The sequence below is a fragment of the Schistocerca gregaria genome, chromosome X, assembly GCF_023897955.1.
Source record: "Schistocerca gregaria isolate iqSchGreg1 chromosome X, iqSchGreg1.2, whole genome shotgun sequence".
Taxonomy (NCBI): Eukaryota; Metazoa; Arthropoda; class Insecta; order Orthoptera; family Acrididae; genus Schistocerca; species Schistocerca gregaria.
Window position 1 is genome coordinate 95,575,821 of NC_064931.1, and position 25,859 is coordinate 95,601,679.

At 43.8% G+C, this 25,859-nt stretch overlaps 1 protein-coding gene and 1 non-coding gene across 2 annotated transcripts in view; one reads left to right on the forward strand and one right to left on the reverse strand.

Annotated features, from left to right (window-relative positions):
- The window catches only part of LOC126298816 (neurogenic locus protein delta), a 1,242,617-nt gene that overhangs the window by 191,659 nt on the left and 1,025,099 nt on the right, over positions 1-25,859 (reverse strand). The window lies entirely within an intron of this gene.
- On the forward strand, positions 10,767-10,841 carry Trnal-caa (transfer RNA leucine (anticodon CAA)). The gene has a single exon. It is a non-coding gene; the product is annotated as a tRNA-Leu (tRNA).

Below are 25,859 nucleotides of genomic sequence, written 5' to 3' on the forward strand. Positions count from 1 at the left end.
CTGTCGCCTGATAAACAAAGTAGAAGCCTACGGAATATCAGACCAGCTGTGTGGCTGGACTGAAGAGTTTTTAGCAAACAGAACACAGCATGTTGTTCTGAATGGAGAGACGTCTACAGACGTTAAGGTAACCTCTGGCGTGCCACAGGGGAGTGTTATGGGACCATTGCTTTTCACAATATATGTAAATGACCTAGTAGATAGTGTCGGAAGTTCCATGCGGCTTTTCGCGGATGATGCTGTAGTATACATAGAAGTTGCAGCATTAGAAAATTGTAGCGAAATGGAGGAAGATCTGCAGCGGATAGGCACTTGGTGCAGGGAGTGGCAACTGACCCTTAACATAGATAAATGTAATGTATTGCGAATACATAGAAAGAAGGATCCTTTATTGTATGATTATATGATAGCGGAACAAACACTGGTAGCAGTTACTTCTGTAAAATATCTGGGAGTATGTGTGCAGAACGATTTGAAGTGGAATGATCACATAAAATTAATTGTTGGTAAGGCGGGTACCAGGTTGAGATTCATTGGGAGAGTCCTTAGAAAATGTAGTCCACCAACAAAAGAGGTGGCTTACAAAACACTCGTTCGTATACTTGAGTATTGCTCATTAGTGTGAGATCCGTACCAGATCGGGTTGACGGAGGAGATAGAGAAGATCCAAAGAAGAGCGGCGCGTTTCGTCACAGGGTTATTTGGTATCCGTGATATCGTTACGGAGATGTTTAGCAAACTCAAGTGCAGAATCTGCAAGAGAGGCGCTCTGCATCGCGGTATAGCTTGCTCGCCAGGTTTCGAGAGGGTCCGTTTCTGGTCCCCTACTTATACCTCCCGAGGAGATAACGAATGTAAAATTAGAGAGATTCGAGCGCGCACGGAAGCTTTCAGACAGTCGTTCTTCCCGCGAACCATACGCGACTGGAACAGGAAAGAGAGGTAATGACAGTGGCATGTAAAATGCCCTCCACCACACACCGTTGGGTGGCTTGGGGAGTATAAATGTAGATGTAGATGTACAGAGCTTTTGGACCAACTTCTTGAATTTTTCGTTGACTACCCCATGTACACCTAACGCTGGCGCGGCATTATAATGACCGCGAACCTTGCATAACGCAATATCCAGTCCCTGAGCGGAGAAAATCTCTGACCCAGCCGGGAATCGAACCCAGGCCCTTAGGAGTGACATTCTGTCGCGCTGACCACTAAGCTAGCGGGGGTGGACATTTTATCAGCGAATCAAACCGTAATACGTAAGGATTCTTTCCTGATACCTCATACTGGGGTTGTATGAGCATCTCCGTGACACTTTCGCGCTTTCTAGACGAATCTCTGAGCGAAGGTGATGCTCTTCTTTGGATCTTTCTATTTCATCTATCTGTACTATCTAGCACGAGTCCGAGAATGACGAGAAGCATTCAGGTATCAGGCAAACAAGGTTTTGTAAGCTATATCCTTCGTGGGTGTCCTGCATTTCATGGGGGTTATTCCAGTGAATCTCAGTGTGCCATCTAGCTTCATTATAATTAGTTTTAAGTGGTAGTTCCACTCCAAATCGCTCCGTAAGTGTACTCTCGGATGTGTAACGACTGTGCCTGCCACCAAAGCTTGTTCGGGAATCATGTAAACGTACATTAACGGATCTGCAGCCTATTAACGCATTACGCGTTGCATTTCCTTACGCCGGGGGTCGACTGTCAACCCCTGCAACAGGTCTCGACCTTCTACGGGTTTTAGTGTACTCCGCTACAATTTTCTAGCATTACAGCTTCTCTTTATACAGCAGCACAATCTGCGAACAACGTCCTCGAACATCCGACGTCATCCACCAGGTCACATATATGTATAGTGAATAGAAATGGTCCTCCAACTCTCGCTTGGGGTACGTGCGAAGTTACTTATACGTATGAAGATTTCTCTCCGTCAATAATAACACTCTGTATTTAATGTGCCACGAACTCTTCAGTCCATTCAAAAAACAGGACTGACACTCGTACAGTATATAGTTCATTATCTGACCGTGTCTAAATGCGTCGAACGCGTTCCGGAAGTCAAGCAACAGGGCGTCAAGTCGAGCACCTGTATACATACATTGTTGGTTCTTGTCGACAAACAGAGAGAGCTGATTTTCACACGATCTGTGTTTGATGAAGCTATGTTGATTGCTACAGAGGATATGTTCAGTTTCCAGAAAGGATTAATACGCGAACGTAAAACGTGTTCAGATATTCTACAACATTAGCGATATGGGCCTATAGTTGTATGCGTCTGTTCGGCGAAACTTCTCGAAATGACTTGCTTATTTTGTCAATGACTAGAAATGTATTGTAGATTACTGTTAGAAGAGGAGTAAGTTGTTTGCACACTGTATGTAGGATCGTACAGGTATCTCATTACAAAAATGGCTCTAAGCATTATGGGACTTAACATCTGAGGGCATCAGTCCCCTAGACGTAGAACTACTTAAACCTAACTAACGTGAGGACATCACACGACTGTGCGGCTGGTCCCGGCGGAGGTTCGAGTCCTCCCCGGGGCATGGGTGTTTGTGTTTGTCCTTAGGATAATTTAGGTTAGGTAGTGTGTAAGCTTAGGGACTGATGACCTTAGCAGTTAAGGCCCATAAGATTTCACACACATTTGAATATTTTTTTTTTGACATCACACACATCCATGCCCGAGGCAGGATTCGAACCTGCAACCGTTGCAGCAGCGCGGTTCCGGACTGAAGCGCCTAGAAGCGCTCGGCCACAGTGGCCGGCTATCCCATTACGTCCAGTCGCTTTTCCTCTGGTGAGCGACTTTCTGTACAGTTTTCTCTGAGACAGACTGTGAACTTACACGTAACTGACTCGGATGGCTGCGTAAAATCACCTAAGAACCTCTTTCGGACCAGGGCAAGCCAATTAAATTGCAACCAGGCGCAGTAATACTGGGCAGTGAAAAAGACAGTCCATTTAGCTCGTGTATTATTGAGGCGCGATCGAGAATAGAAGTTAGATGACCGCACACAGAAGTGCAGTCTGAAGACGCAGGACAGCCAGGCGTACCTGCGGCACAGGAAGCGGCGTAACCTCGGCAGTGCGTAGGCACGTGCGCACATGGCGCCCTGGCCGGGATTCCCCAGGTAGTGTAATACGGCTCGCAGCACGTACAGGCACAAGGCCTTTGTTGGTCCTCGGTTCCGAATGATATGATCACCATAGAGCGCCGAGGGTAGGGCCGGCAGCCTGTTGCTTTTTGTGCAGCGCACAATGGCGGCCCGGCTGAACAGCGACAAGTATCCAGCTGCGGCCTGTGCCCGGCAGATGTGGCCCAGGGCGCGCGCCACCTACGGTTTCCCCAAAAACAAACCCCCCGCCTCACGTCCTCCAGCTGCGCGCGTGCGCTCTCGCTCCAGTAGCTGGCGTTCTCCTCCAGCTAACCTCCAGCCCCTGGTTTCGAGTCCCCTGAGCTCCTGTCTAAATTTAACTTCTTTAACGGAGGGAAGAAAGCTGGAGTAAAATACTAAGAGTGATCTCAAAATATACTGGCAAAAGTGAATTTACAGGTAAAATGACTCGCTAACCCGCCAACTAACCTTACAAAAAGCTGTATAATAATGTAAAAGAGACCTACAGAATTTAACATGTCAGACGCAATTGGCACAAAATATTTCTGCATTAATTGTCGTTCCAATAAGTAGTTCTTAAAACATGTTTGTATTTTTCAGACCAGACCTGAATAAATTACCCACGGATGATATAATATGTGAACCTGAAATCCCATAATTTAATCTACAGACATTGCTGCTGACAGAAATTTAAAACCAAACGAAGACGAATGTCTGTATATTCTGGAATCTGTCAATAACTCGGCAGTCGAGGAAATTGGGGATAATCTAGAAGGAACAGGAGCTAGTAGCATTTTATCGTTTTTAAATGTTTATGTGTACTAAGAGTGATCTTAAAATAAACCCGCAACATTATTTCGTGTAACAAAACTGAATTTGCAGGTAAAATGACTCGCTAACCCGCCAACTAACCTTACAAAAAGCTATATAAGAATGTAAAAGAGGACCTACAGAATTTAACATGTTAGACGCAATTGACACAAAATAATTTTGAATTAATTGTGGTTCCAATAAGTATTTCTTAAAACGTGTCTGTATTTTTCAGACCAGACTTGAATAAATTACCCAGTGATGATATAATATGTGGACCTGAAATCCCATGACTTAATGTAAATCAGCAATCTTTGCGATAACTCCACAGGCGGCCAATTCTTTTTGGTGTGTGTGTGTGTGTGTGTGTGTGTGGTGTTTTGCACAAGATGGTGATGTACAAATTACATAAGTGCTGGATATATTTAGTAATATTCGAAAAATACAATCCCGCAACTTCGCAACAAAATCGCGCGGAATTTTCGACGGCAACAACACACCAAAAATACTTCGCCACAGTTGAATAATAAAAATCGAAAACGGACGATAATGTAAAGTGTATCTTGAAAATCACGTGAACAGCCGTCTGATGATGAACTTGCCAGTTCGAAACCGGTAACGGCGCTATTTAGCTAAATAAATAGCAGTATTAATAGTGGCTGGTTGTTGTTTTCTTCTTTGTAAGAATTAACCTACATTAATTGTACACAGCCACAGTCTCACCATGTCAGTTTTAGACAAAATAGCATTACCCATTATTTAATCTGCAAACATTGCTGCTGACAGAAATTTATAACCAAACGAAGATAAAAGTTTAGTTTGTATGTTCTGGAAGCTGTCAATAACTCAGAAATGGAGAAAACTGGGGATAATTTAGAAGAAACAGCAGCTAGTCGCATTTTATCGTTTTTAAATGTTATGTGTCCGTAATATAGCTTTGATGTTCTGCTGGGGATATCAGGGATCAAATACGGGGAACGGATGATTGTCTGCAACTTATCCTCAGCGCGATTGATTCGAAGGATGTGAAAGGGCTGCACAAGGGACAAGGGTGCAGTCGATTCCCTGCCTGTATTAATATGTGCATTGAGTAAGGAGTACAGAAAACCAAGGAGAAATCTGCATATGACATTAAAGGTTAGGAGGAAGGACTAAAAACTGTAAAATTTGAGCCGGCCGCTGTGATCGAGCGGTTCTAGGCGCTTCAGTCTGGAACCGCGAGACCGCTACGGCCGCAGGTTCGAATCTTGCCTCGGGCATGGATGTGTGTGATCTCCTTAGGTTAGTTAGGTTTAAGTAGTTCTAAGTTATGGGGGGCTGATGACTTCACATGTTGAGTCCCATAGTGCTCAGAGCCATTTGAACCATTTTAAAATTTGCCGATGATACTGTAAATCTGCCATAGACGGCGTAGGACTTGGGAGATCAGTTGAAATGAATGAATCACGTTCTGAAAACAACATATTGGTGGAACACAAACAAAAGTAAAGTGGAAAGTTGTCTCATTAGTCAGGAGATGGTGAGCGAAATAGCTTAAGCAACGAAACATTGAAAGTAGTAGGTAAATTTTGCTCTGTGGCAGCAAAAATGATTATGGCAGAAATAAGGGAAAGTAAAATGCTGATTGGCAATAGGAACAAATGTTAAGCGGACAATCAGAAATAATACGGAATATAAAGTTAAGTGTTAGAAAATATTTTTTGTAAGTATTTATATGGAGTGTAGCCTTATATTGCAGAGGAATGTGTGCGATAAACAGTACAGACAAGAAGAGAAGTGAAGATTTTGAAACACATCTGGTCGGACGGATCACGTCAACCTGCTGAACGGCTGTTCGATACGTGCTCCGCGCCACGGACGAGGCAAGTGGTGGCAGTATTTCGCTATGGGGCACATCCACTTGGGCTTCCATGTGACCCACGTTAGTAACCAAAGGCACCGTTACAGGTGTGAAATACATCATTATTGTTGACTACCAGCATCACTTCGTGCTACATTTCTTCCACGAAGGCGATGGCACCTTCAAGCACTCTTTCTGTGGCATAAGGCAGAATCGTGCCAATGATACTGAACCCACGTTGATGTCTTAATAACCAATACGTTTCAGCTGAAATCTTTCGGACACTTTCGGGAACCGGGTCAGCTCCCAGAAACCAATGGGCGTGATGTACGGGAGTTACATAATTTGGCGGCCGATGGTGGCCGCGCGGATCTACGCGATTCAGACTGATGACCTGAGATGTTAAGTCCCATAGTGCTCAGAGCCATTTTTGAGTTACATAATTTCTGCATAGTACGGCAAGAAAAAAGGAACAAAAGTGAGATAGTGTTAATACTTTCATCCCTATTTACCTCCTCTGCATTACTGCAGATGACGTGTCACTGAGCATTTTTGTACTGTGCATGCAGTACACGTGAGGTACCTAGTTGTTTTCACTGCCCTCTGTGGAATACATAAGTTCTTGTACACTTCATTAACCTGCTGTCTTCATGATGATGATGTGCCCAGCGCAGAAAACTGCACGCAGGTCGTCGATTCTTTTTCTTGAGGCTGAAATTAACTTCGCAAGGTACTGTTGCTACGAATAAACTATAACTCATTTGGGATGCCACTCGCGTTTTCATTGATATAGACACGAGAAACTATTCTTGATCACAACGTATTGAACATATCTTTCCACAGTCATTATATCTGGCTAAAATAACATGAAATACATCCTGTCTACTGGAACCGTCAGAACTGGAGAATAAAATTACATGAATCAAATACTACTATTACAGACAATATGTCTGTACCTAGCGACGGTCGGAACTGTAGTAAATAAAATTGCACGAAACAAATACTGCTATAACAGACGACATGACTGTCTACTGGAACAGTCAGAACTGGAGAGCCGGACTCCCCGAGACACTTCGCGCGCCAAGCCAGCAAGGCGTGATGCGAACGCCACCGAAGTGCATCGGCAGTAATATCGTCAGTCTTTTGTTTTAGTAATATTCTGATTTTAATAATTTTGAAATGACTGATTGATAGCTGGCTGTTGAGATATGTTTATTAAAAAAAGTGAAGTAATTTGGATGACAAGTTTAATTAATAATAGCAACTAAAGTTTAACGTTTTGGCGCCCTACCGCCGAATACAGCTGCCAATCACAGAGCAGCACCATCATGCAGGCGGTCTTTCTCACGAAAATGGTACCGAATGGTACCGAATCTAACATCTGTCACCGGTACTTCATCCAACATTGCGTCATCTCTATGCTTCTTGCATCTCCACTGCCCTGGGAATAGCTTCCTGGAGCACAATATGATGGCTGAATAAGCCAGAAATATTACAATAGACATACTCGTATGGTGTCACCCACCAATGACTTGCTGAATCTGTGCCGCTGTACTGCGATCCACAGGTGGACCAACACGGGTGTTCACGAAGTTTTGGTTAACGCGTGTATATTAACCGAATGAGATCTGTAAAACTTGAGGAGACAATATTCCATAAATCTCTTAGCAATTCGTACATATTTCGTGTCCTTTTACACTTTGTACTTGTGTACTGATTATGAGACCTTTTTTTTTTTTAATGAGGTAATACTTGTGGCGTCTCCTTGTTTTAGTTTGGAGGTGACAAATGTTTACTAACGAGGTGATCGAGGCGTGGACCCCTTCCGTCTCGCCGATAATAATTACGCACCTGACTGCGAAAGGACGCAGCAACAGCACCGAGGATAAGCGAGGCGCGTCCGAGCCTCTGCCGTGGTTTTGCACTGCCTGCCCCTTTTACGTAGCTAGGCTGGCTAGGATACAGAGCAGACTGCTCGCCGAACCCATAAATTTTGTCAACTAAGGCAATCTGCAGCAGGCGTGCTTTTTCAAAGTGAGCAGCCGTCCCGCGGAACGCAGAACCGGTTGTGTTACGTCCGCGGGCAAGGTAGCGCACCACGGCAGCTGGTGCTCCGGGCTCGCTCCTTTTGGAAGGTGTTGAACTCCCCATCACCGTAGGGAGAACGCTTGCCCAGTCTCGATTAAGCGACAAGTTAAATCGCAGCATTGGAGGTTTTTGCGACCATTGTCAAATACTACCATACTTCTGGGCAGTCGTACCGAAGTATTGTTTCTTTATAGTTTATATATTGAGCAAGCAGTAAAGGAAACAAAAGAAAAATTTCGAGTAGGAATTAAAATCCATGGAGAAGAAATAAAAACTTTGAGGTTCGCCGATGACATTGTAATTCTGTCAGACACAGCAATCGACCTGGAAGAGCAGTAGAACGGAATGGACAGTGTCTTGAAAGGAAGATATAAGAAGAACATCAACAAAAGCAAAACTAGGATAATGGAATGTAGTCGAATTAAGTTGGGTGATGCTGAGGGAGTTAGATTAGGAAATGAGGCACTTAAAGTAGTAAAGGAGTTTTGCTATTTGGGGAGCAAAATAACTGATGATGGTTGAAGTAGAGAGGATATAAAATGTAGACCGGCTAATGGCAAGGGAAGCGTTTCTGAAGAAGAGAAATTTTTTAACATCGAGTACTGATTTAAGTGTCAGGAAGTCGTTTCTGAAAGTATTTGTATGGAGTGTAGCCATGTATGGAAGTGAAACATGGACGATAAATAGTTTGGACAAGAAGAGAATAGAAGCTTTCGAAGTGTAGTGCTACAGAAGAATGCTGAAGATTAGATGGGTAGATCGCATATCTAATAAGGAGGTATTGAATAGAATTCGGGAGAAGAGGACTTTGTGGCACAACTTGACAAGAAGGAGAGACAGGTTGGTAGGACATGTTCTGAGGCATCAAGTGGTCACAAAGTTAGCATTGGAGGGCAGTGTGAAGGGTAAAAATCGTAGAGGGAGACCAAGAGTTGAATACACTAAGCAGATTCAGAAGGATGTAGGTTGCAGTAGGTACTGGGAGATGAAGAAGCTTGCACAGGATAGAGTAGCCTGGAGAGCTGCATCAAACCAGTCTCAGGACTGAAGACCACAACAACAACAGTTCTTCTACAGACGTTCCGCACGATACTGGCGAGTCTTCTTCGGTTGATTTTGTAGCACGAAGGGCACGGTTTGACAGAGCATAGCACTGCAGCCATGTCAGCCTAAAAGAAGACTCCACAATCACTATCACCGCGAGAAGAGTCCATGACGCAATACGAGTAACTAAACTTTTTTATGGTGACAGTCGCTACTAGTGATCTTGTAGTAAAGCGCATGTCTGGAAACCAAATGAATAGTTTATCTGCCTTTCACCCACCCTCCACTCGTCAGTGATATGAAGATTCGCTAAGAACGACATGTGGTTCAGACCTCACGTTAAACTGTAGATCTCGTTTTCCCTGTAGAATTACTGGGATAGGTTAGAGACTCACAAGTTCCCGAAGTGGCATTCAACTGAAACACTTGTGTTAAGCCGTTGAGCCACACGGAATTATTATTATTATTATCATTATTTGTAACTACAACTACAGCATAACAGTGGTTGTGGGAAACATTTAAAGCAAACGCTGAGATGGTTCCTTTCAAATGGACCGAGGAAATTTTCTTCCCCTCCCAAGACCCATTCGCGTTTGTACCTCATCTATAATGACATCTCGTCGATCACTTACTGCGACATCTAAACTAATAACTCGACTCTACAAAGAAACAATATATTGTGGATAAGAATTACACTAACGGACTTCTACAGAGTGTTTGCTTCGTGGTTTGATAAAAGGGATTCACGTTCTCCAGTAGCTTGTTATCGACAAATCTAGTGTTAATTTATTACATATATGATTTCTCTTGCACTGTGACTGATTATGCCCTGATGAATGGAAAATCATGGATCCAGGAGGAGTTTATTAGAACTTAGGGTCTAGAACTGAATGACAGTGTGTTTGTGTGTGTGTGTGTGTGTGTGTGTGTGTGTGTGTGTGTGTGTGTGTGTGTGTGTGTGCGTGTGTGCGTGTGCGTGAGAGAGAGAGAGAGGGCGGGAGAGAGAGAGAGAGAGAGAGAGAGAGAGAGTGAGGGATTAAATCGTGAATATTTTCTTGTATTTGAAATATTTAATCGAAATTGTGCCACTGTCTTCCTGCTCGTAGAGGGACGATCACTGAACAGGCTGAACCTGTAACATAATGTAATAGTATAGCCGGCTGCTGACAGTAACTATGCACATTGCAATTCTCTATTTCACTAAAAGGACACAGCTATTACGTTCGAAGGTTCCTCATATGCCTAACACTACGAACAGCATGAAATGGAGCGAATTTGTAATATCAGTTATAGGATAGCTAAACAGAAGACAGATTTGTTGGGTTGGTTCTCAGAACTACTAAATATCTATTAAACGGTATACAGGACACTCGTGTAACCCCTAATAAAGTACTAATCCAGAGTTCGGAGTCATATCAAGTAACTGTAGATAACAGAAGACACCGAAGAAATTCAGAATTGCTATGCTAGGACTGCAAAATGTCGGTGGAACCAATTCAGAGTGTAACAGAGATTGCCCAGGAAAGTAAAGAAGAAAAGCAACACTGTTCTCTTGAAACACTCTTGGTTGAATTTAGAAAAGAGATGTTCGAAGTAGATGATACAATAATTCTGCTTCCTACGCCGTATGTCCGACGTAAGAAACCCAAGAGATTATGAATGTGGGAACGCATACAGACGGTAATATTTTCCTCCCTGGAAGATTAAAACTCTGTGGTGGACCGAGATTCGAACTCGGGACCTTTGCCTTTTGCGGGCAAGTGCTCTACCAACTGAGCTACCCAAGCACGACTCACGCCCCGTTCTCACAGCTTTACTTCCGCCAGTACCTTGCCTCCTACCTAGCTCTGAGAACGAGGCGTGAGTCGTGCGTGGGTAGCTCAGTTGGTAGAGCACTTGCCCGCAAAAGGCAAAGGTCCCGAGTTCGAGTCTCGGTCCTGCACACAGCTTTAATCAGCCAGGAAGTTTCATATCAGGGCACACTCCGCTGCAGAGTGAAAATTTCATTCTGGAATATTTTCCTCGCTCCAAATACATATGGCAGATGTTTGGGAGTGGCTAGCATAGCACGAAACACCCTAGCTCGCCAACTGTACAGCGGAGTTATTGCCACTATATCTGACTGCCAACTAGGCAGCCATCTTCAGTTTAGTACAGCTCATCTGAAGATTCGTTCATATTTGCAATGTTGGCGGAGAGCGTCAGTAAATTGATTAACATTGGCAATAAAGCTGACGTCAGTCAATGCTCACACAATTATGGTTGTAGCGTTTTCGACTTATCATACACCGATAGCCCATAATGTTGTCTGTTTGCCAGCACATATATTGTGGTAATATGTGGACGTCATTTGGTTGCAATCGCGAAATCTCACGGAAAACACAAAACGCCAGTAAGGTTTCGAGAACCACATGAGTGCAGTATTTGAGCGAAGGAAGAAGGAAAATATTTCGCTGACGTCGAAGTCTTTAGAGGTGGAGCTGGTTGTATCTGGACGAAGAAGGCGGAAGTAAACAGCTCGAGACTCTTTTTCAGGGACCACCCTCATTTAGGCAAACTCTGAAAAGGGTAGAGTGCGATGTTAGACTGGAACTGGAAATCCGCCGCTCTACAACGTGGTCCTGCTGACGCCTCTCTCGCCCCAGGTGGGAAGTTCGGCCCCACACACGGTGCCCCGATTTTCATTTAGTAATCCGAACCGGAGGAGTGGCCGAGAGCAGCTGATTCCCGCGACCGCCTACATCCAGCGGCGTGGCTCGCGCGACGCGTGCCGCAGCTGCTTCCGAACCACTAGTTGCTCGCATCCCCTCCGTATCGACACGTGAGCAGCCGAGTGAGGTCCGTAGGCGTCCCGGCAGCTGTCAACCACTAGTTGCTGCCGCGAAGATGAGGCGAGGCAGCTGGGAGCGGCCACCAGTTGAGCTGGGCGCAGGTGGCGGCGTAGAACCTGCGCGACGCGGCTTTGCATCGCGGGGCGCGCCGGCGACAGCTGCAGCTGGGCGGCGGCGAGGGGCGCGGGGCTGGGGGCGCGTGGCAGACAGCTGCGCGCCGCGCGCCGCACGCGCCGCACACCTGGCCCGCGCTCGCCGCGCCGCGCCGCCGCCACACTTTCTTTTGTCATCCCCGCAAACTATTTGCTAAGTACGCGGCGCAGCAACTGGTGGAGGCGGACGCCGGCGCAGCCGCAGGACCTTTTCGGCCGGTGCCTACCCGGATTAGATGCCTCTCCACCCACCTGCGTCGGCAGCTGTTTTTATTCTCCACCGCTCGCTCCCGATCGTGTGTCGGGCGGCGCGTGCCAGCGTCCGCACTTCGTACGCATCCTGTATCTCGTCCCGGCTGTGCAGACAATACTGAAACTAAACACGGCTCGTGTGTACTCCTTCGAAGGAGCTGTAGAGATACGGCTCCCCAGCAAGAGTGGGGGTAATGCTCGTCTTTATCTTCAGTCGCTGTACACTAAATCAGATGCTCGATGTCCACAGCACCTTACAGTGTGGAGAAGATAGAGATAACAGCATCTTGTGGTGTGCGTACTGTAAGACCTTCAGTACACACACCATCAGATTATTTGACTTGTCGCTCTAACGAAGTAGGCGAGTGTCAGCAATATAGCTCGTGGTCTTATTGTGGCGTGTTTATCTTCTGCCGTTGTTGCTGTCTTCAGTCCTGAGACTTGTTTGATGCACCTCTCCATGCTACTCTATCCTGCGCAAACTTCTTCATCTCCCAGTACTTACTGCAACCTACATCCTTCTGACTCTGCTTAGTGTATTCATCTCTTGGTCTCCCTCTACGATTTTTACCCCCCACGTTGCCCTCCAATGCTAAATTTGTGATTCCTTGATGCCTCAAAACATGTCCTACCAACCGGTCCCTTCTTCTTGTCAAGTTGTGCCACATACTCCTCTTCTCCCCAATTCTATTCAATACCTCCTCATTAGTTGTGTGATCTACCCATCTAATCTTCAGCATTCTTCTGTAGCACCACATTTCGAAAGCTTCTATTCTCTTCTTGTCCAGACTATTTATCGTCCATGTTTCACTTCCATACATGGCTACACTCCACACAAATACTTTCAGAAACTACTTCCTGACACTTAAATCTATACTCGATTTTAACAAATTTCTCTTCTTCAGAGACGCTTTCCTTGCCATTAGCGGGTCTACATTTTATATCCTCTCTACTGCGACCATCATCAGTTATTTTGCTCCCCAAATATCAAAACTCCTTTACTACTTTAATTGTCTCATTTCCTAATGTAATTCCCTCAGGATCACCCGACTTAATTCGACTACATTCCATTATCCTCGTTTTGCTTTTGTTGATGTTCTTCTTATACCCTCCTTTCAAGACACTGTCCATTCCGTTCTACTGCTCTTCCAGGTCGATTGCTGTGTCTGACAGAATTACAATGTCATCGGCGAACCTCAAGGTTTTTATTTCTTCTCCATGGATTTTAATACCTATTCCGAACTTTTCTTTTGTTTCCTTTACTGCTTGCTCAATATACATATTGTATAACATCAGGGACAGGCTACAACCCTCTCTCACTCCCTTCCCAACCGCTGCTTCTCTTTCATGACCCTCGACTCTTATTACTGCCATCTGGTTTCTGTACAAACCGTTAGGTCAGACGATAGAAATGCCACTTGCACGCTTAGAGTAGTAGATTGACGGTGACCAACTTTAAACATAACTTGATTAATTTTCATTCACGTTTATTAAAATAATAACAAGCATAAAAATTAATTAACTTGGTTCTGGATGCTATTTACAATTGACAATCTGAAGTTCCTTTTGTATTGGTACGTTAATTTTATTCTCACATATATCTCTGATACTTGACAAAAGTGTCTATACATTTATCTTCCTGGCTATATACAGGAATATGGTAATCTTATTAGGTGTAGACTGAAACTTGACTATAGACTGGCACAGAAAAATGTAGAACTCGTACAGACTAGCGCAGATAATTGCAGACTGACTAATCGGAGGTCTGCACACTCGTTATAATACCTCACGCGTTCATGTATCACACCGCGCGTGTGATTCGCGAGGAATAAAGGTTCCACGTTAGCAGCTGTCTCATTGGCTGCGTTACATATTAATACGCGGATCGGCGAAAGCAGAATTTGGTCCGTGTCTCTGGCAGCGCCATCTCGTAGTGCGGAGACGGACGAGCGTTGCGCCTGCTCTGTGGTACAGTTGTGTACGCGCTGGCTACGCGGAACTATGTACACAACACATCTGAAACGTGATATGTCATTTACTTCCTCTCCTCTTTCTCGGGTATTCGTTCAGTCGGACCGAAACGTGATTTGCACTTCTTCAGCATTCTACAGAAATGAGTGCGCTGTTTGGCAGGTTTAATATTCAGTACGACTCTAGCGGAGCTGAAAAACAAGTGGATGATAAATTCCGAGTCTTCAAATCTATGTTAAAAGGTTATCTATGGTTACCTATATCTACATCTGCATTTATACTCCGGAAGCCACCTAACGGTGTGTGGCGGAAGGCATTTAACGTGCCACTGTCATTACCTCCCTTTCCTGTTCCAGTCGCGTATGGTTCGCGGGAAGAACGACTGCCGAAAAGCTTCCATGAACGCTCGAATCTCTCTAATTGTACATTCGTGATCTCCTCGGGAGGTATAAGTAGGGAGAAGCAATATATTCGAAACCTCATCCAGAAACGCACCCTTTCGAAACCTGGACAGCCAGCTACACCGCGATGCAGAGCGCTTCTCTTGCAGAGTCTGCCACTTGAGTTTGCTAAACATCTCCGTAACGGTATCAAGCTTACCAAATAACCCTGTGAGGAAACGCGCCGCTCTTCTTTGGACCTCTCTATCGCCTCTGTCAACCCGACGTGGTACGGATCCCACACTGATGAGCAATACTCAAGTATAGGTCGAACAAGTGTTTTGTAAGCCACCTCCTTAGTTGATGGACTACATTTTCTAAGGACTCTCCCAATGAACTCAACCTGGCACCCGCCTTAACAACAATTAATTTTATATGATAATTCCACTTCAAATCGTTCCGTACGCATACTCCCAGATATCCTACAAAAGTAACTGCTACTAGTGTTTGTTCAGCTATCATATATTCATACAATAAAGGATCCTTCTTTCTACGTATTCGCAATACATTACATTTGTCTATGTTGTGGGTCAGTTGCCACTCCCTGCACCAAGTGCCTATCCGCTGCAGATCTTCCTGCATTTCACTACAATTTTCTAATTCTGCGACTTCTCCGTGTACTACAGCATCATCCGCGAAAAGCCGCATGGAACTTCCGACACTATGTACTAGGTCATTTATATATATTGTGCAAAGCAATGGTCCCATAACACTCCCCTGTGGCACGCCAGAGGTTACTTTAACGTCTGTATACGTATCTCCATTCAGAACAACATGCTGTGTTCTGTTTGCTCAAAACTCTTCAATCCAGCCACACAGCTGGTCTGATATTCAGTAGGCTCTTACTTTGTTTATCAGGCGACAGTGCGGAACTGTATCGAACGCCTTCTAGAAGTCGTGCCACGCCCTTTCTATACTGTAAGTAACATCCCTGCAGTATTTGAGAAACCTTCTCTGTAACGTGGTATTTATTCGTCAAATTCCTCGCAAAAAAGGCTCTTCATGTTTGTTGATTATTTAGGTCTTTTGTTTATAATATTTCTAATCACGTTCTATAAACTGAACTAACTCGTTTCGTGCCCAAATGAGTTCTGGCTCACACGGTTCCACGAAAGCTTATGTAATATGGGCCTAAAAATAGTACACAGAGCTGATAGGAGCTTTTGAAACGTCCTATTACAATTAATTTGTATCCTTTTTCTACGATTCTTCGGCCTTCATTGAAGCGGACTTACCTTTGCTAAGTGACCAACATCAGCAAATCTATTTCGGTGATCCATTGACGTTCCCTGTCAATCCGTGATACACTCTAATTCTGTAAATTTGTGGTAATATGAAGTACCTTCCAAAAGCTTTTCGATTTTAAGAATGCGTTATTAGAGTAAAAAGATAAGTGACTTTCCTTTACTTTGTATTGCCATTAATTAGGTTTGATTGCAAAAGTAATCTGTAGAGTGAGTTCGGTTTAGCAAAAATGCGAGGGTGTGCTAAAAAGAAAAGCCTTAAATCTTTTTTATTCTGTTCTCAATAACGGTTGAGGTATTACATGCCACGCCTGTTACTGGGTCGACCTTCCCGTTTCGTTGACACGTTGCAACCCTCTGCACCTGGGGGCTCCGAACCGTAGTGTCAAACATGTCAGTGTGTAACGTAACTAAAACGACGAGTGAGAAACAGCGTGCTGTAGTCGAGTTTCCAACCGCAGAACAGTTCGTCCGCACATGGAGCGCCCTTTCCTTCAGTATCACTATGTCAGACCACTCATGAACGCTGCGACATCTGCAACAATACGACGTCTTGGGTTCCCTGTCACCGATCATCCTCCGTACGACCCTGACCATCTCTAATGACGTCGCTGTCGACGGTACGCTGAACACTAAGCTCCTCCTACTCGTCCACAACCTCGGCTTGGCACCATCCGATTTCCATCTGCTTACGAAACTTACAGAATGCCTTCGAGGAATTCACTTTGATAGTGATGAAGCAGTGCTACCATAGGTGAGGTCATTAGAGGGTCAACAAACAACGGTACGGTATCAACAAATTGGTCTCTTGTTGGGAGAAATGTGTTCGTCACCAGGGTGACTATGTTGAGAAATAAATATGTAGACTTGATGAAAAAATAGGTAGGATGTTACAAAAGTTAGATTTATTTAAAATGCTTTATGAGTTTTCACATTAAAAAATTAGGAGCCATTACTTTTCAGCACGCCCTCGCGTTTCTTTTCTGCCTCTTCAAACGTCTTTAAACTCAGCCAAAACCCCACAGACAAACAAAAACTAAACAATGGCAAAATTAACGTAACAAAGTCATGTGTGGAGCGTTCAACGAATTCTAATTAAAATTGTGTACACCGACTTGGCAGAAAATCCTAAGAAGTTTTGGTCTTACGTTAAATCAGTAAAAGTCTCGAAGCCATCCATCCACTGTGTGGCCATAACGCAACCGAAAAGGAAGATGAGAGAGAAAAGGCCGAAATAATAGACGTCTTTTTCCGAAACTGATTCGCATAGAACGAGGGCACTATAGTACCTCCTTTAAATTGTTGTACGAACGACAAAATGGCTGACATCGAAATAAGTGATCATAGGACAGAAAAGCAACTAAAATCGCCAAACAGAGGAAAGACCGCTAGTCATGTTGCGATACCGGTATGATTCTACGTAGAAAATGCGAAAGAACTTGCCCTCTTCTAGCAGCAGTATACCGTATGTCTCTGGAGGTACGATGTCTTCATGGTGACTGGAAAAAAGAACACGTCATTCCCGTTTTCAAATTGGATCCGCGAACAAGCGCACAAAACTATAGATCTGAAAATTTGGAAATTAGTGGTAAGTTCTATGGGACAAAACTGCTGAGGTCATCGGTCCCTAGGCTTACACACTACTTAATCTAACTTAAACTAACTTACTGTAAGGACAACGCAGACACCCATGCCCATGGGAGGACTCGAAGCTCCGTCAGGGGGAGCAGCGCGAACCGCTTCTCTGGAAGAATACTGCAACACGTCGGATTATGTTCTCTGAAACTCAAAACGAAATGAAAGGAACATGACCTACAGACCCGAGATTTCGCATATGTGAAGAAATTGTCAGGTATTATTACCGTGTTTAGTAAAATACATGTAGTTATAAACTGTTAATTTAGCTATTGATATGTAACAGCATTTTATTAAGCTAGTATCCGATGTTGTTTGCGATGTATGGGAACTGGAAACAGTTGATGGTGACCGCGCTAAGCCTAAAAGTCTTCTTTCCGTATTTCAGAAAGTGATGGCTCACACTTCTTTATTTTTCTCCGACGTGCACCGTCAGCGAAGTGAACAAGCGCACAGATATTTCATTGTCATATTTGCCGCAGAGCTAGGTTTAATGCACAAGACTCGTATTCTCAGGAAAAGCTCCAAAATTCTGGAATTTAGGAAACCTTTATAATTATAGTAGATACATTGCTTATCAGAATCTCTGGCGAATTTGCCACACGATTTCGCTTTGCATGCTACTACGTCTGATTACACTAGGAGAAAATACCTTGCTCGTCTGAAAAGACACATACCTCCCGGTGCGAAGTTAGTTGTTTAAGCAGGGAAGATCTTACCTTGTACCCACTGTACAGATGTTATAGTAAGATAAAACCGTAAATGAATTGCAAACACTAGAATTAACGTGAAAAGAGCAATAAGCTGTAGATCGGCGCTTTTTAATTGCTTTACATACTCCTAGACATGCTTTGTATATCCTACGCTATGCTTATTATTATTTTTTTACTTATGGATGTTTCCTAACTCTCGAGTAAGTTATTTTCATAGCTTCTTGCTTCCAAAAAAGTTGTAGAAACCATTACTAGCCTCTCAATATTTAAAACCAAATAGTACGCAAAATAGCACCTCATTTCGCCTATGTACGAGCATAAGCATGTGCAGAGACTTGAAGAAAATGTCCACTTGATGAAGTTAATGGCAACTCTGAATATCGGTAAATGTAAGCAAATGTCTATAACAACAAAAACTCGATAGCGTCAGTTTGTAGGATTAATGATGAACATGGCCGGCCGCTGTGGCCGAGCAGTTCTAGGCGCTAAAGTCTGGAACCGTGCAACCGCTACGGTCGGAGGTTCGAAATCTGCCTCGGGCATGGGTGTGTGTGATGTCCTTATGTTAGTTATTTTTAAGTAGTTCTAAGTTCTAGGGGACTGATGACCTCAGATGTTAAGTCCCATAGTGCTCAGAGCTATTTGAACCATTTGAATGATGAATATGTTGGGCACCTGGCATCTTGTAAATATTTGACTGTAAAACTACGATGCAATAGGAAACGGAGGGAATACATAACAGCAGTATTAGAAATGGATAGTAGAAGACTTATATTTGTTGTCAGTCCATAATAACGTGTAATAGAAACGCACTGAATAATTAAATGGGAATCCATCGCAGAAAAACGACTTAGTTCTACTGGAACCCTGTGTGGGAAATTTAGAGAAGCTGTATTAGTGATGCCACCGTCGTACATTCCGAATACGGAGATAAGAATGAGATAACAGAGATTACTGTAAGAACAGAGACCGTCATCTATCCATCGGTCAGTACGCGAATAGAAGAGGACAGAAAATATATAGATTATGCTTATCCATTACGGATATTTTAGAACCGTGACTGTATATTGAATGTAAATAAGTTATACACAACTGCAACCAGTCACTTTGTTTCAATAATAATGCTTTATTACATGAACCGGTTTTCGAACCCTTTCAGGTTCATCTTCAGATGATTTCGGGAGGATCCGGGAAGTTACATCAGTACTGGTAGTAGCATAATGCTGGGTGCTGGTTTGCGACAGTATAGGCGGCTTTTTTCGTATCTGTCTGCCTCCATTTTGATGTCCAGAACACTTTCACACGAACTATATTAGTTTACACTAGCATGCAAGCAACAGTTGTAAAGCGCATGCCTCGATGCTGGTAAAGTGTCACTGTCAAAGTGTAAACTAACATAGTTCGTGTGAAAGTGTTCTGGACATTAAAATGGAGGCAGACAGATACGAAAAAAGCCGCCTATACTGTCGCAAACCAGCACCCAGCATTATGCTACTACTGGTGATGATGTAACTTCCCGGATCCTCCCGAAATCATCTGAAGATGAACCTGAAAGGGTTCGAAAACCGGTTCATGTAATAAAGAATTATAATTGAAAAAATTGACTGGTTGCTGTTGTGTATAGCTTATTTACAAAGAAAATCTATAATTTTAGCACGAAGTACCATCCTCCATGCATTGTACACTGGTTGATGCAATGTTTATACGTAACTGTAGAAGGCGCAAAGGACGAAACACTGTGGTAAACCTTAAACATACTCTACCTGTTTAGCAGTGGTTGCTAATTAATAATGTAGACAGGTGATTTATGCACAGTACAGCGTGAAATAATGAACCAGTGTGAGTGCCAACGCGGAAGAAGTGAGAGAAAGGCAGATGGCGTCCTTTCTTCGGCGACGTGCGGGCAGGCGCCACCCGGAAGGCCTTCCAGCACCCTCATGTGTGTCAAGGTCCTGCGCCAGCGCCTTACGTAACCTCACCTCCAGCAGCCATCTGCCGCTGAGCGACAGACAAAGCCTGCTTAAGGGCACGCACTTCACATTGCCACAACATTGCTTATCACTCCAATTTTTCATTAGCTCAGTCATAGCCACATAAGTATCGCAAGTAAAAGCGTACTGGGACTATTTAGCTGCACTGTAGATTGCAATGTAGATCACTCCCACGCTGAAAAGTGGTTTTCTAAATTGGATAAAGTGTGATACATAGAGTTTTCATTCGTGATATCTGTTAAGAACCAGAAGGGAAACGTCGTGGTCGGCCGAAGTGGCCGAGCGGTTCTAGGCGCTACAGTCAGGAGCTACGGTCGCAGGTTCGAATCCTGCCTCGGGCATGGATGTGTGTGATGTCCTTAGGTTTGTTAGGTTTAAGTAGTTATAAGTTCTAGGGGACTGATGACCTTAGAAGTTAAGTCCCATAGTGTTCAGAGCCATTTGAACCATTTTTTGGAAATGTCGTAAATGAAAGCACAGTAGAGCTATTTTTCTGCACTGAACGTTGCAGTGTAGATCATTCTCATGGAGTTAAGTCAGGTGGCCTTGCGGGCTACAGAAGATGAGGAAAAGCGTGAAGGAAAGCACGTCCAGTCCAAAGCTGAGGCATTTCGGTATTCACGTAATCAATAAAGTATGGAGAGCTCTGTCTTTAGTTGCATGTCTGGATAAACAGGAATTGATGACAATTGACAGCCGTCTGAAATAAACTGGCTAAATGCAAATATCTTCACATAAGATGTTTTAGGTAGAGACACGCTACCTATTAGTGTCATACGAAAATTTGAGACCTTAATTTGTCCCGGCGTATACAATGTTCAAAGAACTTTTGGGAATGCAGCTGAGTGACGTCGTCGACAACCGCAGATGTTTCGGCAGGAGGACACCCTGCCATTTTCGAGACAAAACTACAGCAAGTAAGCGTAGTGCAACCTAATTTACAACCTCGGTTTCCACAGAAATTCTGTAAAGATAACACACACACACACACACACACACACACACACACACACACACACAGAGAGAGAGAGAGAGAGAGAGAGAGAGAGAGAGAGAGAGAGAGAGACACAGACACACTGTAAACACCAGCTCCATGATGAACTAAAGATGGCCGGCCGGAGTGGCCATGCGGTTCTAGGCGCTACAGTCAGGAGCCGAGCAACCGCTACGGTCGCAGGTTCGAATCCTGCCTCGGGCATGGATGTGTGTGATGTCCTTAGGTTAGTTAGGTTTAATTAGTTCTAAGTTCTAGGCGACTGATGACCTCAGAAGTTAAGTCGCACAGTGCTCAGAGCCATTTGAACTAGCTAAAGATGACCGATGTCAGAAATTACGGATCGTGAAATTAATAGTCAACGGGTGGGGTAGTATAAACACTATCCCTCTTTGTTTTGACAAGTGAGAGAGCAGTATTCCATGCAGAATTCTTTTTTAAGAAAACACCATCTCTATTTATAGGGTTACTTGCTAGTTTAATTTCAACAGCTTCCTTAATAAGACTATCCCAACAGCTGGAAGTGCATGATAGAATTGTTATATTCCATAGCATGACCGGTGTCAAGACAGTGATCTGAACTGGAAGATTTGCTCGTCTGTTGTAAGCGTATATGTCGCTTACGCTCAGTACACCGATCCTCCACTGTCCTGATAGTCTGAGCAATATATGACATGCCACAGCCTCATGGAATACGGTAGACACCGCTTCACGCAAGCCATGATCGTCCTTTACGAAACGTAAAGGGAAGCTGCTCTTAAATGGTGGCCGAAAAATGCACTTCACATCATATGTCTTCAAAATACGACCAATCCTTTTCGAAATGCTCCCTGCGCAAGGCAAAAAGGTCGTTGACTTAGGTGGCGCCTCAGTATTATTATCATTCACCCGGTACACAATTGGTGTGTAGCTCAACGCACGTCTAATGTGTCTTTCACTATACCATTCTGACGGAAGGTGACTTCGGCATAGGCTAACTCAGCTGACAAATTCTCAGAGCCCGAGATGACATGGGTCCTGTTAACCAAGGTACGAAGTACTCCTTCACGTTGAGCCGGATAGTGGCAAGTGTCAGCCTGCAGATACAAATCAGTGTGAGCAGGCTTCCTATAAGATGCATGTCCCAACGATCATCCATCTTCCTCCCGATCATCACATCGAGGAAGGGAAGATAGCCTATCCTTTTAAACCTCCATCGTGAAGCAAATATTCGGGTGGATTGGATTCAGATGTTCTAAAAAGTCGTTCAAATTCTCACAGCCATGAGGCCAAACAACAAAAGTTACGTCTACATATCTAAAAAAAAAAAAACAAGGCAGGTTTCAAGACCACCGACTTCAAAGGCATGTTCCTCCACATGTTACATAAACAAAATGGCGATAATAGGTGACAACGAGCTTCCTATCGCAACTCCATGTGTCTGATCGTAATACTAGTCATTGAATAAAAATTAAATCGAAGTTAAAACACGTCGAAAAAGGTTCGTTCAATCAGCGCCAAACTTAATCAACCGCAACGAATCAGAAAAATGAACGCGAGTGGAACCACATCAAAACTTACTAGAATATCTGAATCACTCAATCGCATTCCCTCTAATCGTCTTACGAAGTCCGGTTTTTAATGTGGTGCTCACACCGACCTATTACGGGGCTTAACAAGGTAGCCAAATTTTTATGAAAATCGTGGTTTTAAGTTCTTTTGTACAGCGCTCACTTGCTGCTGTTGTGCCTTGAAAATCGCAGGGTGTGCCACTGCCGAAGTATCGGCTACATTCCCATAAGTTATTTGAATTTGGAAATTTATGCGAGTTCTCGTCCGGTATAAATTTCCATATGTAACGGATACATGGGATATCTATGCTAAGATATTCACAGTCAGCGAATTTATTTCGAGCTCCATCTTGTTTCAAAATGATGTCCTCACTGTATTTTTATAATTATAAGCCCTTGCTGGAGCATGCCCAGGTACACAAAATCAATTACAGTTTTCTCTGTAAACAAAAAATGTCTATAAACCTTCGAAAAGGACACTACATTTTTAAAAAATGTTAATTTTAGATAATTCACGAATGAGTCTACAATTTCACGTGGACGTTCTGTGCCACAAATATGTACGTTTGGACGATACACTTTTCCAGACACATGAAACGTGGCTTCGTCACTTGAAAACAAATTCTGCAAAGAAAAGTCTTTCTCTAGTAGCCGCTGCATGTCACTGAAAAGTAAAAAACGCAAAACGAAGGTTACAGACCCGAGCAGTCAGCAAGTGTAACAGATGCAGGCGGTACGATTTTACACGCAGACGTTTGCAGAGAATGGGCATCCGTATTTCTTTGCTCGCCCATGCTGTCTGTCGATTTCTTTGTGCTGCTGACGGATGATCGCTGTGTACGCTCTAGCTTCTACGCTGACTCTCTCGGTCGACCTATTTCCTTTGCACCACATAAAAAGCCAGTCTCAGTGTTGTAGTACCCAGAAATCGTTTCACCTGTTGGAGATTTTACCTGGTATTTGGCATGAAATAGCTGCTGAACCGTCACAGTTGCACGATGTGATCAAAAATAACCGGATACCCCCAAAAATACATGTTTGTCATATTAGGTCCACTGTACCGCCACCTACAGCCAGGTACTTCATATCAGTTACCTCAGTAGTCATTAGATATCGTGAGAGAGCAGAATGGGGCACTGCGCGGAACTCACGGTCTTCGAACGTGATCAGGTGATTCGGTGTCACTTGTGTCATACGTCTGTACGGGAGATTTCCACACTCCTAAACATCCCTAGATCCACTGTTATCGATGTAATAGTGAAATGGGAACATGAAGGGACACATACAGCACAAAAGCGTACAGGCTGGCATCGTCTCTTCACTAACAGAGACCGCCGACAGTGGAAGAGGATCGTAGTGTGTAATAGGTAGACATCTATCCAGACCATCACACAGGAATTCCAAACTGTATCAGGATCCACTGCAAGTACTATGATAGTTAGGTGTGAGGTGAGAAAACTTGGATTTCGTGGTCGAGCGGCTGCTCAGAAGCCACACATCACGCCGGTAAATGTCAAACGACGCCTCTCTTGGTGTAAGGAGTGTGAAAATTGGACGACTCAACAGTGGAAAAACGTTGTGTGGAGTGACGAATCACGGTACACGATATGGCTATCCAGTGGCAGGGTTTTGGTATGGCGAATGCACGGTGAACGTCATCTGCCAGCATGTGTAGTGCCAACAATAAAATTCGGAGGCGGTGGTGTTATGGTGTGGTCGTGTTTTTCATGGCAAGAGCTTGCACTTCCTTGTTCTTTTGAGTGGCAATATCACAGCACAAGCCTACATTGATGTTTTAAGCACCTTCTTGCTTCCCACTGTTGACGAGCAATTCGGGGATGGCGATTGTATCTTTCAACACGACCGAGCAACTGTTCATAACGCACGGCCTGTGGAGGATTGGTTATACGACAATAACTGGCCTGCACATAGTCCTGAGCTAAATCCTATAGAACACCTTTGGGATGTTTGCAACACTGACTTCGTGCCAGGCCTTACCGACCGACATCGATACCTCTTCTTAGCGCAGCAGTCCTTGAAGAATGGGCTGCCATTCCCCAAGAAACCTTGCAGTACCTAATTGAACGTATGCCTGCGAGAGTGGAAGCTGTCATCAAGACTAAGGGTGGGCCAACACCGTACTGAATTCCAGTATTACCGATGGAGGGCGCCACGAACTTGTAAGTCATCTTCAGCCAGACGTCTGGATACTTTTGATCACACAGTGTAACTCACGTTTAGCGAATTCAAGGTTAAAAAATGAACGTATTTATAAATAACACTGTATAAAATATGAAATACATAATGTATATATGATAATATATTTTCGTCTGCAAGATAATCAACAATGAGCTGTAGCGATGGCAGATCAGAAAAACAGAGATTCTTGCAGTTACAGCCCTCACCCTCCTCTGCGACGCGCTATTAACAGAGTGGGAATTTGGTATGTTATTCATACTAGGTATAATAAAGAAATTCTGGACAAAAAGGGTCAGTTTTGGATTTTCTTCTTTATTTGAAACTCAGGCTATATGTACCGTACCAGATTTGAAATTTCTGCAAGTTTCCTATTTCTTGCAGGTTTCCTATACCAAATCTACGCACACATAAGGGTCAATATTACTTCAAAACTTTATCAACACCTATAACGAAGGTATAACGATGTGAGTTAGTACAATGTACGTATAAGTACTAAAGTATTAGTCTACCCCTTAAATGATGACACAGGGCGCTTTGGTTCACTGTGAATGATGTAGAGCTTGTAGTACACCATCCACCGCCAACAGGTAGCATTCTATCACGCGTTGGGCAATGATCGTAATGTTTTTGTTCATATGTGTATGTTTAAAGCGAAGGCACAAAATTAAGATGGTAGATGGACCTAGCATGACCAATGTTCCTTTCGTTCTCATCAACCGCAGAGTATCCTTCCATCGGTTGATCTCAGAAGAGATAACCTCCACACCAAAGTATATAGACTCGCTCTGCAGCAAAAAGTAAATAGTTGAAGAAATTATCCACCACGCCGCTGTACATGTCTATAACGCAATGCCGGAGCATGCAATACACCCGATGATGGTCATATTCGAGTACTACAATTGGAGAGCGATCGAGGATAATGTTTACTGCAAAATGCCTGCACCTCTTGCGCGTTCCAACTGGAACGACGTGGTAAAATAAACATCATCC